The sequence below is a fragment of the Euprymna scolopes genome, chromosome 21 (assembly GCF_053919585.1).
Source record: "Euprymna scolopes isolate OS-2025 chromosome 21, ASM5391958v1, whole genome shotgun sequence".
NCBI lineage: Eukaryota > Metazoa > Mollusca > Cephalopoda > Sepiida > Sepiolidae > Euprymna > Euprymna scolopes.
Window position 1 is genome coordinate 51749056 of NC_136502.1, and position 13626 is coordinate 51762681.

Sequence of the window (13626 nt, forward strand, 5' to 3'; positions counted from 1 at the left end):
TAATAGCACGAAACTGGATACTTCACCAGACTAGATAAATTCTTTTCTTGGAATCCAGTAAGACCAAGAGACAAAAATAGAAGATGTACTATATGTTACGACTTGGCTATCTCCACTGGGAACTGCAGAGATAGGATCGCAACAATAATAATAATAAAAAAAAAATTTTCCCGGGATTTAAAAAAATAAATACGGGAAGGGATTATCCAAATTCTTCAGAGACAACGGTAAAATACAAAACAGAAAAACACAACCGAAATAACAAACAAAAGGCTGATGGAAATTATGAATGAAAGTTTATTTATAACAACACAAAAACTGCAATTGTTTTGATAGGTTAAAAGCTAATGCGTAAAAAAACAAATAAATTGTCTTTATCGAGAGAGAATGTTCAAGTTAAATATATGCTAGACCCAAATACATTTTCGTACTGGTCATTGTCGTCTGCTCAGTTCAAAACAAAAAGAGAGTAAGGGATGGAGAGAGAGAGAGAGAGGAAGAGAGAGAGGGAGAGAGAGAGAGAGAGAGAGAGAGGGAGAGAGAGAGATTTTGTTTCACTCACTGTCTTAGTGCCTTTATTTCTTTCTTCTTCTTATCCGATTTCCTTCCGAAAAACTGGCTCCAAAATATCTTACGTAGACGCCTTTTCAATATTCACCGAATTCTTTTCCGTCTCATCCGGCTTCTTTTTGCAAAAACTTATTCCAAATACATTAGGTGGACTCCTTTCCAATGTTTATTAAGTACGCCATCCTTGGCTTTATCAACCGCAGTACTATTTTACTGCTAATATTACAACTGTTCGCAGTGTCGCCGTTTATGACTGCTTCTTCGCTCGGTAGTGAGGGTCAGACTCTTTTTTTGTTTGTTTTTCGTAAGTGCGCAGGTTAAAACGCCCCCTCTCTCGATATATATATTTTCACCACCACCCCTCTCTATACAACCTGCCAGCATTCTCTTGCTGGTTTCTTTCTTTTTTTCTTTCTTTCTCCTCTACTGTCAGTGTTCGTTAGCTATTCTCTTTCTTTTCTTCTTTTGTCCACTCTCTATATATCTCTTCACATCCTCTCTCGTTGTGATTATTTTTGACTGAATGCAGACGACAACAAAATTGATGAAAATAAAAAAAACAAAAAAACTCCTATTCTCTCTCGATTTCGAACAACGTATAAACAAAGATAATTAATTACATTTTTCTTTTACTAAAAATGTACATATAACATATGAAAATGGTTAATTGGGGAGAGAAAAACTATGTTCTCAATTTCTTTACTAACTCAGTGTTTGAGAGATAAAGAACTTTAATAGAACATTCAAATATTTATGTATCTCATATAGAGTTCAAGTGTTAGCCCCAAGTATCAGGCCTCTTGATTTCTGAGAACTTCGATTGAAGTAAAATGAAACAAAAAAGAGAAAAGACCTTATTCTTGTGAAATTTGTGACTCGACATTTGCAGAGAACTCGACATTGAAGATACATATGTGATCGCATACCTCAGAGAAGCCTTACTTCTGAAAGATTTGTGGATCGTCATTCATGAAAAACTGTACTTTAAAAATCCATATGCGGCAACACACCAGGGAAAAACCTTATGTTTGTGAAGTGTATGGCTCATCATTTACGAATCCGTCTTCTTTACAGGCGCACATACGATCTCACAATGGAGAGAAACCTTACTCTTTTGAAGTGTGTGACTCAAGGTTTACAACATCGTCTACTTTAAACGTGCATATGCAGTCTCACAACGGAGACAAACCATATTCTTGTAAAGTATGTGGCTCTTCATTTACAAAGACGTTTAATTTGAAGCAACATATGTGATCTCACACTAGAGAGCGACCTTATTCTTGTGAGATTTGTCACTCAATCTTTGCAGATAATTCTATGCTAAGAGAACACATACGAACTCATATTGGGGAGAAAACATTTTTGTCAAATGTGTGGCTCATCATTTATAAAACCATATAATTTAAAGGTTCACCTACGATGCCACATTGAGGAGGCCCATAGATCTCCTATAGAGCTCTTCAAGCTAACTGAGGTAAAATGTGAAAAGGATTATGCATAAAAGACAAAGTCATCAAACCAGATAATACTATGAATAATGGTTCGATATGCATTAAAAATGATAGGTATCAAATCTTTCAGAATTGCTCATTAACTCGATGCCTACACATTAGTTCAAATTCGGATGGACATTAAATTATGTAAAAAATTACTATTCTCTATACTTTATTGTAAAATTACTTAGTAATTGTTACATTTTAATTCAAAATAAAGAACTGCCAAAATTCTCACTAATAAGATTTTTTTCTGAAATGATTGAGAGCTTCTTGATTTCATAGACTTATACAGTATATACATGATACACAAGAGATTTATCTGCTTTTACTAAATGCAGAAATCCGATACTTGTAAAATTTTCACACTAGAGTGAAAGCCTTTCTCCATTAATCAATAATTCATCAGTTTTCATAGCGTCACTGCTTAGTGACTACTCGGCGTAGGAATATGTATCTAGTTGAGATGCTCTCCAGTTACATACATATATAATGCCGTCAAAGCTACCTATGGCACTGTGTTTATTCAAGTCTGCTAATTATTCGGCGCTTTGCCTATGACAGGATCGTTTTCTCATGTGGATTATTATTCCCTGAAAAGGCACTTTAAAGCCCCATATGTGGTGGCAGTGATGAGATCCCAGGGAATAGTTCCTGGTGAAATTAGTGATCTGCGTCAGTATTCACGAATCTGAAGGCGTCCAAGATTTTTAGAAGAGAACTATGTGATGTATAGTAACTCTGATTAAGTTCTATTCAGAAATCGTACTCACACAACATGGGGAGAAAGAAAATGGAGAAAAAAAGGATTTTGTTACTGCTTAGTGACCACTCGGCGTAGGAATATGTATCCGGTTGAGATGCTCTCCGGTTACATATGCTTTAGAACAATTAATGTCCAAAGTATTCATCGACTTGATGATTAAAGGATCAGTGGTAAAATTGGCCGATGAGCTATATGTCGGCGCCAATACACGCATGGAGCTTAACAGTGTATGGGAAGAAGTGTTACTAACACTACATGAGAATAGTTTAAGATTGTCCCCATCTAAAGCTAATTGCTGTCTGGCATCAACCGAAATCCTAGGTTAGTAATGGACCAGGAGAACGCTCAAGGCTACAAGCCATCGTCTGAATACTTTGGCTATCTGTGATCCCCCTGAAACCATCAAAAACGAGATCATTCATAGGATCCTACAAGTTCCTGAGTAAAGTCATACCTAAGCACTCGGATTTTTTTAGCACTTCTGGATAAAGCCTGCACAACAGGTTCATCAAATGACAGAATCCAAGAGGAGGCATTCTTCAAAGCAAAAGAACACTTTAAGCAAGCAAAATTCCTGACCTTACCTAGAAGAGAAGACCAACTACAAATAATTACAGATGCAGCCACGACTTCTGCTGGCTTAGCAGCATCCCTTTTCGTCTTAAGAGGAGACAAAGCTCACCTCGCAGGTTTATTCAACGCTCGTAAAAAATCTAACCAAGTTGGAAGCTCTGGGGGATTGCTTCAACTATTAAGCACTTCGGTCCATATATAATTCAATCGGAACACGTTACCGAAGTGCTCACAGATAGCCGCCCCTGTACAAGCATATGAGAAACTCCAATGTGGTGAATTCTCTGCGAGCTCTAGAGTCACAACGTTCCTGAGTGTTATCTCTCGATATTCTGTTAAATTATCCCATATACCAGGGAAGAATAATATATCAGATTATGCTAGCCGGAACGCTATTTGTTGTGAGGAAAAAATGTCAAATTTGTAAATTTATCAACGCCCTGGAGACATCAGTTATTAGAGAAATCACTGTAAAATACATATTAGCTAGCCATTGTCCAATCCCATACAAGACTCGTAACATATGGATCCAGGCTCAACAAGACTGTCTGGACTCACAAGTGTATAGACGATTATGCAATGGCGTAACGTGATATATAGTAACTCTGATTAAGTTCTATTCAGAAATCGTACCCATACAACACGGGGGGAAAGAAATTGGAGTAAAAAGGATTCCGTCACTGCTTTGTGACCACTTGGCATAGGAATATGTATCCGGTTGAGATGCTCTCCGGTTACATAGATATATAATGCCGCCAAAACTACCTACGGCACTGTGTTTATTCAAGTCAGCTAATTATTCGGCGCTTCTGTCTCTGACAGGATCGTTTTCTCATGTGGATTATTGTTGTCATCTGGCTTTCCCTTAAAGCCTAACACGGAGGATAGATCCATCAGCAGATTTTTAAGGATGATGACTGGAATATGGTACAATACTGTTTTGGCATCAAGGTTTTTATTAAGTTTAAAAACATCATGGAAAGATTATATATTCTACTTAGATTCAGCTGTAAACGCATACTTGATGTTTAATTAAAAGCGCTTAGTTGATATTCAGTTAAAAGTGCTTAGTTGATGTTTAGTTAAAAGTGCTTAGTTGATGTTTAGTTAAAAGCGCTTAGTTGATGTTCAGTTAAAAGCGCTTAGAGGATATTCAGTTATAAGTGCTAAGTTGAAATTCAGTTATAAACTCTTGAATTGTATTATGAACGCTTTATTCAGTTATAAACATTTAGATGGTATTCAGTTATAAACATTTAGATGGTATTCAGTTATAAACATTTAGATGGTATTCAGTTATAAACATTTAAATGGTATTCAGTTATAAACATTTAAATGGTATACAGTTATAAACATTTAGATGGTATTCAGTTATAAACATTTAATTGGTATTCAGTTATAAACATTTAAATGGTATTCAGTTATAACCGCATAAACTGTTATAAACGCTTTGATAATATTCATTTGTAAGGGGAGATATGGGAAGTTGCCTTCTTCACAAAGGCTGGAATTTGCTAGAAAGTTTTTCTTCGTTCTATAGTATATTTGCAGAGGAAGCTCTTATTTGAGTACATACTTTTCGTTGAAAGCAATTTAAATAATAGTCTATATAGGCAATTGCACCGGCTTATCAAACGCTATACTGTAGCAAAATGCAGTAGGCAAAAATCAGGAACAAAGATAGGAAATAGTCAGTTTCGCCCTGCACCGCCCACCTCTAGAAGAGAGGGATTTCTTGGCTGTAATAACCGTAGAGTTTTTGTTGAAGGTGTCTCTTGGATAAGAAGAAAAAGTTTAATACCTTAAACAGAAATTACAGTAATGTATTCTATTTTCATTTCATTCGTAAATATGGGAGAGGAATTTATCTTCAAATATCTTTAATTTCGAATTAGAGCTACGGACTTGTTATCGGCAGCTCTCGTTACTCTTGCTTCTTCTTATTTGTTCCTCAGTCTTCATTTCGAAGGAGTGATTTTTCTGACAAAGGGGGAAGAAAAAGCTGTTTTCCAGGACGGCAGTACTTCGTGAATAGTAGTTTAAAATGTCGGAAATTTTCTGTTTCTATGTCTATCCTTGAGGCCGTGTCACTAGTAAGGGTGCTGCAGGTAAACGTTTCATCTGTGCTGACGTTACCCGCCTGATAGTCAGGGACCCGAACCTTGGATTGACCAATAAGAAGGCTGTCCTATCAGCAGGGACAAGAGAAATATAAATTGTCTTGAATTATTTCCAAGTGAAATATTAAGTTAAAGTCTTAAGATAATGAATTAATACAATAAATGTACTTAATTTTTGCTAAAAAAGAGTAATAATTATTCAAAATTTGGTAGCAACAAAGTTTGTTTATCATGTCAAAAAATAACATGGCGGCAAAATTAAAAAAGTGTGTGTAACAAAATGTAGTAAGAAAAAATCAGGAACAAAGATAGGAAATAGTCAGTTTCGCCCTGCACCACCCACCTCTAGAAGAGAGGGATTTCTTGGCTGTAATGACTCTAGAGAAAGAAGGAGACAAAAAAGGCAGAAGAAAACTTGCTTCTCATAGATTCGTGGTTCGTCACAAAGAACAATCCTGTCAATTGGGGATTGGATTCGTCTACCCATGAGTAGCTGTGCGGGACTGGGTATGACGTTTGAGATAGGTGTGCAGCGCCAGTGCAATAATGCAATTTCGGGTGTTGTCCTAGATTGCTTGGCCTTTTTGAGGATGGTCTTGATGGTCCTTATCTGGCGCTCTATTAAACCATTTCCCTGTGGTCTTCGAGGTGAGGTGGTCTGATGGTTGAAACCCCATTCTGTGGCAAATTCGTGGTAAAGGGCGCTTGAGAAGTGCGGCCCGTTGTCACTAACCACTTTTGACGGTATGCCAAACTCCGCGAAGGTTTGTTGCGTTATTTTTATGACAACACTGCTTGGTGAGTCGGCAGGTAACTGTTTGATAACAGGGTACTTGGAGTAGTAGTCTGCTATGATCAGCCATTGATGTCCATGGAGCTCGAAAAGGTCTGTTCCAACTACGTCCCATGGCTTTGTACGAATGTCGTGCTGCAGAAGAGGCTCTGGCATTTGTGATGGCTGATGTTGTTGACAGATGCTACATGAGCTTGTGAATTGTTCGATGTCTCTGTTTATATTTTTCCAATAGACAGTGTCTTTGGCTAGGAGTTTGGTTTTCTCCTGTCTTAAGTGAGCGGTGTGGAGTTGCTTTAGGATATCTTCTTGGAGGGTATGAGGAATGACAATTTGTTGCCCTTTAAGGATAAGGCCGTCATCAATTGATAGCTGATCTCTTAGGCTCCAGAATTCTCTGATATCGTTAGGCAGTTGCTTGATTGTCTCAGGCCATCCCATGAAATTGGTATCTCTTAGCTGGTTAGCAGAGGGTCAGCTGTTGTGCAGTCTCTCAGTTTTTCAATGCGGTCAGCAGAGAAACGAATGGTGTCAACTCGAACATCCAGATCGATAGGGTCCGAATTACCAGATGATGGCAGGCGTGATAACCCATCAGCCAATATGTTTTCGGATCCCTTATTGTAGGATAATCTGAAATTATATCCCTGTAGCTGGATGAGCATTCGTTGTAGGCGAGCTGGAGCTGAGGTGAGAGGTTTGTAATGATCATGACAAGAGGTTTGTGGTCAGTGACAATTTGGAAACCATTACCGTATAAATATGTGTGGAATCTATGTGTGCCAAACACGATTGCCAGTAGTTCCCGCTCGATAATGCGTATCGTTGTTCTGTTTGTGTCAGATTCTTGCTTGCGTATAAGACAGGCATTAAATTGCCAGCTGAGTCTGGTTGTAGAAGCGCTGCTCCTATTCCATGAAGACTTGCGTCTTGTGTAAGTAGATTGGGCGCTTGGGGTCAAAGTAGTGAAGCAGGGACGTTTCAGACACTTCACTCTTCAGGTTTTTGAAAACCGTCTGGTGGTGTGGCTCCCATTGGAATTCTGACTCTTTGTGAAGTAAGTCACGTAATACAGTGGTTTTTGAGCTGAAATCCTTAATAAAGCGGGATAGGTATGTCATTACACCTAGAAACTGTTGCAGTTCTGTTTTATTGCGTGGTTCTGGCATTTCCTGTAGGTCTCGTACCTTTGCTGGGTCAGGTTTCATTCCAGAATGGGTGTATATATTTCCGAAGAAGGAGATTTCCTGGCGTTTTATCTCGCATTTCTTGGAATTCATTGTGAGGCCCTCTTGTGTGGCGACTTCCATGAGGTGCCTTAGGTTGTTGTCATGTTCACGTTCTGTTGAACCATATACAACAATATCATCCGCTATACCGCATGCTCCTGTGCATTTCTCAAGTATTCTGTCCATCTCGAGCTGGTAGATGTCTTGGCTCACGTTTAAACCAAATGGAAGTCGTTGGAAGCAGTACCTTCCAAATAGTGTTTGAAAAGTGGTCAGGATCTGGCTTTCCTGGTCAAGCTTTATAGACCAGTATCCTGCCTTAGCATCCAGTTTTGAGAAGTATTTTGCACCTGCAAACCGGTGATTGAGTTCCTCAACTGTTGGGATTTGATGATACGGCCGCATTAGGGCTTTGTTTAGTGCCATTGGGTCTAAGCAGACCCTTATTTTGTTGTCGCGTTTGGTTACATATGTAAGGGAGCTTACCCAGTCAGTTGGCTCCTCAATACGACGAATGACATTCTGTGACTCCATCTTGTCTAGTTCAGCCTTGATCTTCTCCCGCATGGCTATTGGCGTTCTTCTTGGTGCGTCTATGTGGCATGGAGTGTTAGGGTTGACAGTGAGCTTGTGTGTTTTCTTGAACTCGCCAATGCGGTCGAATCTGTCGGGGTATAAACGCATCAGATCATCTATGCTGTTGATTGGTTGTTGCTGAACGGATATGGCACAGTTCATTGTCACAACGTTGAAGGCTACAGATGTTGGCAGGCCCAGTATAGCTGGTCCTGGAGTGTTGACCACATAAAATTGAGTGTTGAGCCATGAAGAGTCCTTGTATTTGCACCTGATGTTTGTGGTGCCATGGCATTTTATTTCAGTGTTGTTGTATGCTGTCAGTACGCATTTCGTTGGGTTTAGTGATCCAGGTATTGGGTTTCGGTCTTCGTTTATGGCGGAGGGGCACATACTGCGGAATATGCATAAAGGTTTGCCTGTGCACCCGTGTCTACCTTCAGTTTGAGGCTGTGCGTACCTGGGTGGTCTGTCAATATAACGTTGATATTGACAAACGCTTCATTTTGTGTTGTTTTTTGTTTGTGCAGTGGATGTTCACTGTTAATAATGCTGAATGTGAGGTGCTCCATCACCGCATGTAGTTTTGTTGTGGCTCTGTCGTCATGTTCAGCAACGCTGTCGACTTTTGGGCCTGTTCCATATTGTCTGTGCCTTGGCTGGCTGCGGCTTTTGTGCCAGGGTTTTTCTTGTTTCCTGGGTCTGAGTCTCGCTGAGAAGCACAATTTGGCCCAATGGCCCATTTTCCCGCAGGAGCTCATATGTCGTTCTTGGCAGGGCAATGCTCCTTGCCAAAACGGTGGTCCCATCCACAATTTTTACACAAGTTGCTGGTATTTCTGTTGCCTTCCTGGCGTTCGCGACCACCGCGATTTATGGTGTCTATCTGTGACAGGCCATGTAGTTGATGTATTTTGTTTATATACACGGCTGAAGCCTCATATGTGCGTGCTAATTTCACAGCCTCTTCTATTGTGTAGCCCTTCGGCTTGTTCAACAGTTCTTTTTGTAAGTCCGGTATGGGCGTGTTGGCTATCAGTATTTCTACTAAACGTTCGTTCATTTCATGGGCTGTGAAATCGCATTTCTTCGCCTGTAAGCGACACCTGTTTAGAAATATGTCGGTCGTCTCGGTAGGTTTTTGTTGGTATCTACTGAGTTCGAGCCTACATATACGGTGGTTGGTTGCTGGTCTCAGCTGCTCCAAAAATGCGTTGAAAATTTTGTTGGCGCGGTCTTCGTTTGACATAGACCAACTGTTGTATCTACGAATTCCTTCCAGTTGCGAGTAGAATGATAGGCACTTTCTCTTCTTCTTTAGTTCCCTTCGCTGTGAAATAAAGTTCCAAACGTTGTTGGAATATCTTGAATGACTCTGCAGTGTTAGGCGAGTCCCAGTCGAGAATGGGAACTGGTATCGATATATTAGCCATAGTAGTAGTAGTAGTGTTGCGAGCTTCAACGAGCGTGTGTGTGTGTGTGTTTTACGAAGTTTTGGTTCGAAAAGAAAAGAGAAAAAATATAATGCCTTACTTTTATCGTTGTTTTATTTTATTTTATTTTTCCCTTTATCTCGCCGCTGTCACCATGTCAAGCTGTGTTAGCTCGTGTTGTGTGGTTGGTTAATAGAGAGAAACGAAAAGACGCGTGTTGTCAGTTTTAAATATAAAACATGGAGGCTTTTATTTCCAGTGCGCATGCGTGGTTGTTACAAAACAAGGATTGTCATGAAACGAAATGATAACGTTGTTACAAAACTAGGATTGTAACGAAACGAAACGATAACATCGTTACAAATCCAACCGCCAGAATCAGCTACACACAATCTGCAGGACACTGCCTGGCTGTTTCCCAGTGTCCTGCCTTTATAGCGTCCGGGAATTATATATTTGCATAATCGCGCGAGAACATACGATTTTTTAGAGGCATATAGCTCTATATACTAGAGATTATCAAAGATATATCACATACATGACAGAATATATTTTTTCTGAAGGCAAAGGAATCTTATAAATTTTATGAATTATAAATAAATTTTATAAATTATAAATAAATTTTCTGAAGAGAAAGGAATTTTTTTAATGCTTTTCCTGCCGCCAGCTCTTGAGTATCGATACATTCTGTGATGAAGAAGCACATGTGAGGTCTTTATGAACTTAGCCGTGTTCATAAAATCAAATCAAAGTGATGCGAGGATAACAGAGTAGGAAAGTTATCATGAAAAGATCAAGAAGGCTTTCTAAATACCCACCAACATTGGGTTGTTAGACAAGGGAAAAATAATAACAAAACGTTCCTCTATCATCAGTTTTGTTAGATTAGACTGACAACTCTTTATTTGGAATTTTAAATCATCGCATACATGGATGTAAACAAAAAGGTAAAGAGACGTCCTAACTTTACCCTAGCTCTAACCGATCTTATCCCTTTTCTCAGAGATTCACTCGAAGGCATCGAGTCCGTCACTCATCACTGACACAACTTTAGTCAGCCTTGTAGCTTCTTAATCACTGACAAATAACGTCCGACGGTACCCTATCAATCAATAAGCCAACAGCGCTTGTACAGTGTATAAAGCTCTACCTCCACCTGTAATAAAATCAACGTTTAACTCTATATGCACTGATCATGCAAAAGTTCTTATATAAAAAAAAAAAAAATATATCCGTCGCCAACCAATTGTTTCCAAAATTCTTCTCACAAAACTTCGAGTTCATTAGAAAATTAAAAAAAAAAAAAGAATCATATTTCAGGGCGACCATTCGCTTTTTATATCTTCCCCCCCCCCAGTTATCTCACCTTAGACCATTGTCTTTTCTGGAGTCAAAGTTTATATAGTGCAGTCTTCCAGTTCATTTTCCTGTAAAAGAAATCACATAAAAATATCCAAGTCAATTTTATTTGTTTCAAGTTCTTCCCCTGGATCTTGGGGTATAGAGTGCTTTCTTCCACTTGAGTGGCAGCAAAATCGGTATCTGCATTGGTTGGGGTCATCTTGGCTTCAGATGACTTTTGATGAGGGCTACATTCGCCGCCGGTGCAGGCAACTGTGAGGCATTTCTTACGCTCTTTCACTCGTTTCCTTCCATACCACATCGCTGCTATCAACATTGCAATCAGAACCATTATCATGCATATCATATTTTCCACCACTGCTACCCCATGGGATAGGGCCTTTCCCCCTTCTAACCTGGCCTGCAATTCTCTCATACTCTATCCATTTCTTTCTTTTGACATTTCATTTGCTGGGGCCACACTCACTCACATACGTCAGGGCCTCATACCATGTATTGAACTCTTCGATTGATACATCTCCAGAGCACAAGTCTGACATTTCTTAGTCACATGTTGGTTTACGAGTATAAACCTATTCCTAACCATGTTGAGAGCTGTAAATTCAAGCTCTACCCAATAACTGGCATCTAACCTCGCTTAGGTGCGCCCAGAGGAGGACACAACCAATAATGGTTTACTATCGTCCAATTAGGTTCTACCTTTGAGGGCTTTAGTCCACGTTCAGTTCTCTTCTCCAGACCGACAGGCAGTCTTAAACAGCCATATCTTTTCTAGCACTTGTATTTATCCAGGGCTTATGCCACTTAAGAACTATGTATCCTAACTCCAGAGTGTCCAGCCACACCGTCATATGTTCAGTCCACACCACTCAGGACTGCTCAGTCAGTGTAAACTGTCTCAATAAAGTATTTCTTCAAAAGTATTTCTCCTCTGGATACTTCCGTCTTCATCTCACCGGAGATGTTCTGATTTTCTTCCTGCATGATTTGCAATTGGGTAATTATAGTATTAACATTTTCTTGATTTTTCGTAACCTCTAGCCTCGCACTATTCAATATTGAGAGCCCCTCATACGTGCTAGTCAACTGCTGTCCAACTCCATGAAACTTATCGATTTTTCCCTCACAGTTGTCGATCAATTTTTCAGAAGGTTCCAAATTACACTAGTTTGATCAAGTCCATATCAGCAAAGCTATGGGGAATTTCCTTCAATGCAGGATTACATTCTCTCTGAACCTAAAATTCATCTCACATTCCTCACCTCCAAACATCAGGAATGGCAGTTTAAAAAGTCTAAAATGACTTCTCCCATTACTCTGTGTGTGTGTGTGTGTGTGTGTGTGTGTGTTTGTGTGTGTGTGTGTGTGTGTGTGTGTGTGTTTTCTACATATTTCTCTCTGGTTTCTAGAGACACTTAGTTGATTTATATTAATTCGCTATGTAATACACGCTATCTGGAGACACCTTAAGTACTATGCTGATTGAAAACTTGAACATCCAGATCCAACACGCCCCCCCCCCCACCACCACCGCCACTGGCGGCAAGGCCAGCGAGCCCTGCTTAGCCACACAGTAACTCTGCCAAGAAAACGTTTTTGACGTTAAATATTATGTTCTGTATTTTTCTCCTTTAAAGAAAAAACGTTAATTTCATTTCCAGTTAATTAAAAAGCACACGGTTTTACCAGCTGGGAAATTATTAGTCTTAAAGGACTAACACAAGAACTGTTTGGTTTTTTGAGATATTTTTCTGTAAGAAACAAATTAAATTTGCCGGCCTGTGAGACAAGAAGACACCAGCACGCGCGAAAGGAACTATAGCAGTAGAAAATTGCTACAATAACAGGCAGGGGCGAAATCTCATAGTTCAAGATTTCCAATTACATGACCGAGTGTATAAAAGGTGAAACCAGACGCCCCTCTCTTTCTCCCTACTGACTGGCAGCAGACACCACCTGGGTCCTTTGGTTCCAGTCTAACCTGAGTACCACAAGCCAACATTGCTATCTTCATACAAAACCTTCTTTCTCATGCTATGGGACTCTTTAATCCTTGGTTCACAGACGGTACATACAAAAACTTTCTGTATCATGTTACAGAACTGCTCACGTCGATACATAGATTAGACACACACTCCTACTACATACTACAACATGTAAATACACTGGATACTTTTCTCTGTCTTTCTCTGTTAACCGGCCTATCAAATTTACTTCTCAGGACTGTCTAATCCGTTGTCCCAACTACTACTGACTACAACACGTGTGCACTGAACTATTCTCTCCTTCAACAAGCCGGTATAATAGTCAATCTATCCTTACACACAAGAACACTTTAAGCTACTAACCCGTTTCTCTCATATATACTAACGAAGATGACAAATAAAGTTGTTGTTTTTTTAATGTTAAAATGAGATTTCTTTTCGTGGTCTTTATAGAACTAAGGAAAGACACCATTTGGAAGATTTTTCTACCGAAATTTCTTTCTCTTCAGAACATTTTTATTTTAAATAAAAAAGAAACAAAAACATTAGAACCACAACTATAAGCAGAGGGACTTTCTGCAATCAAATAATTATATATAGGCATATAGGATGAACACTCATCTTTAGTTGATGACTTTGAAATATTTTCGTGTCTGCTGAAAACGAATATCACATCTAAAATTGGCGCCGACACATATAGGTATGTGCAAAATGAATAGCCGATGC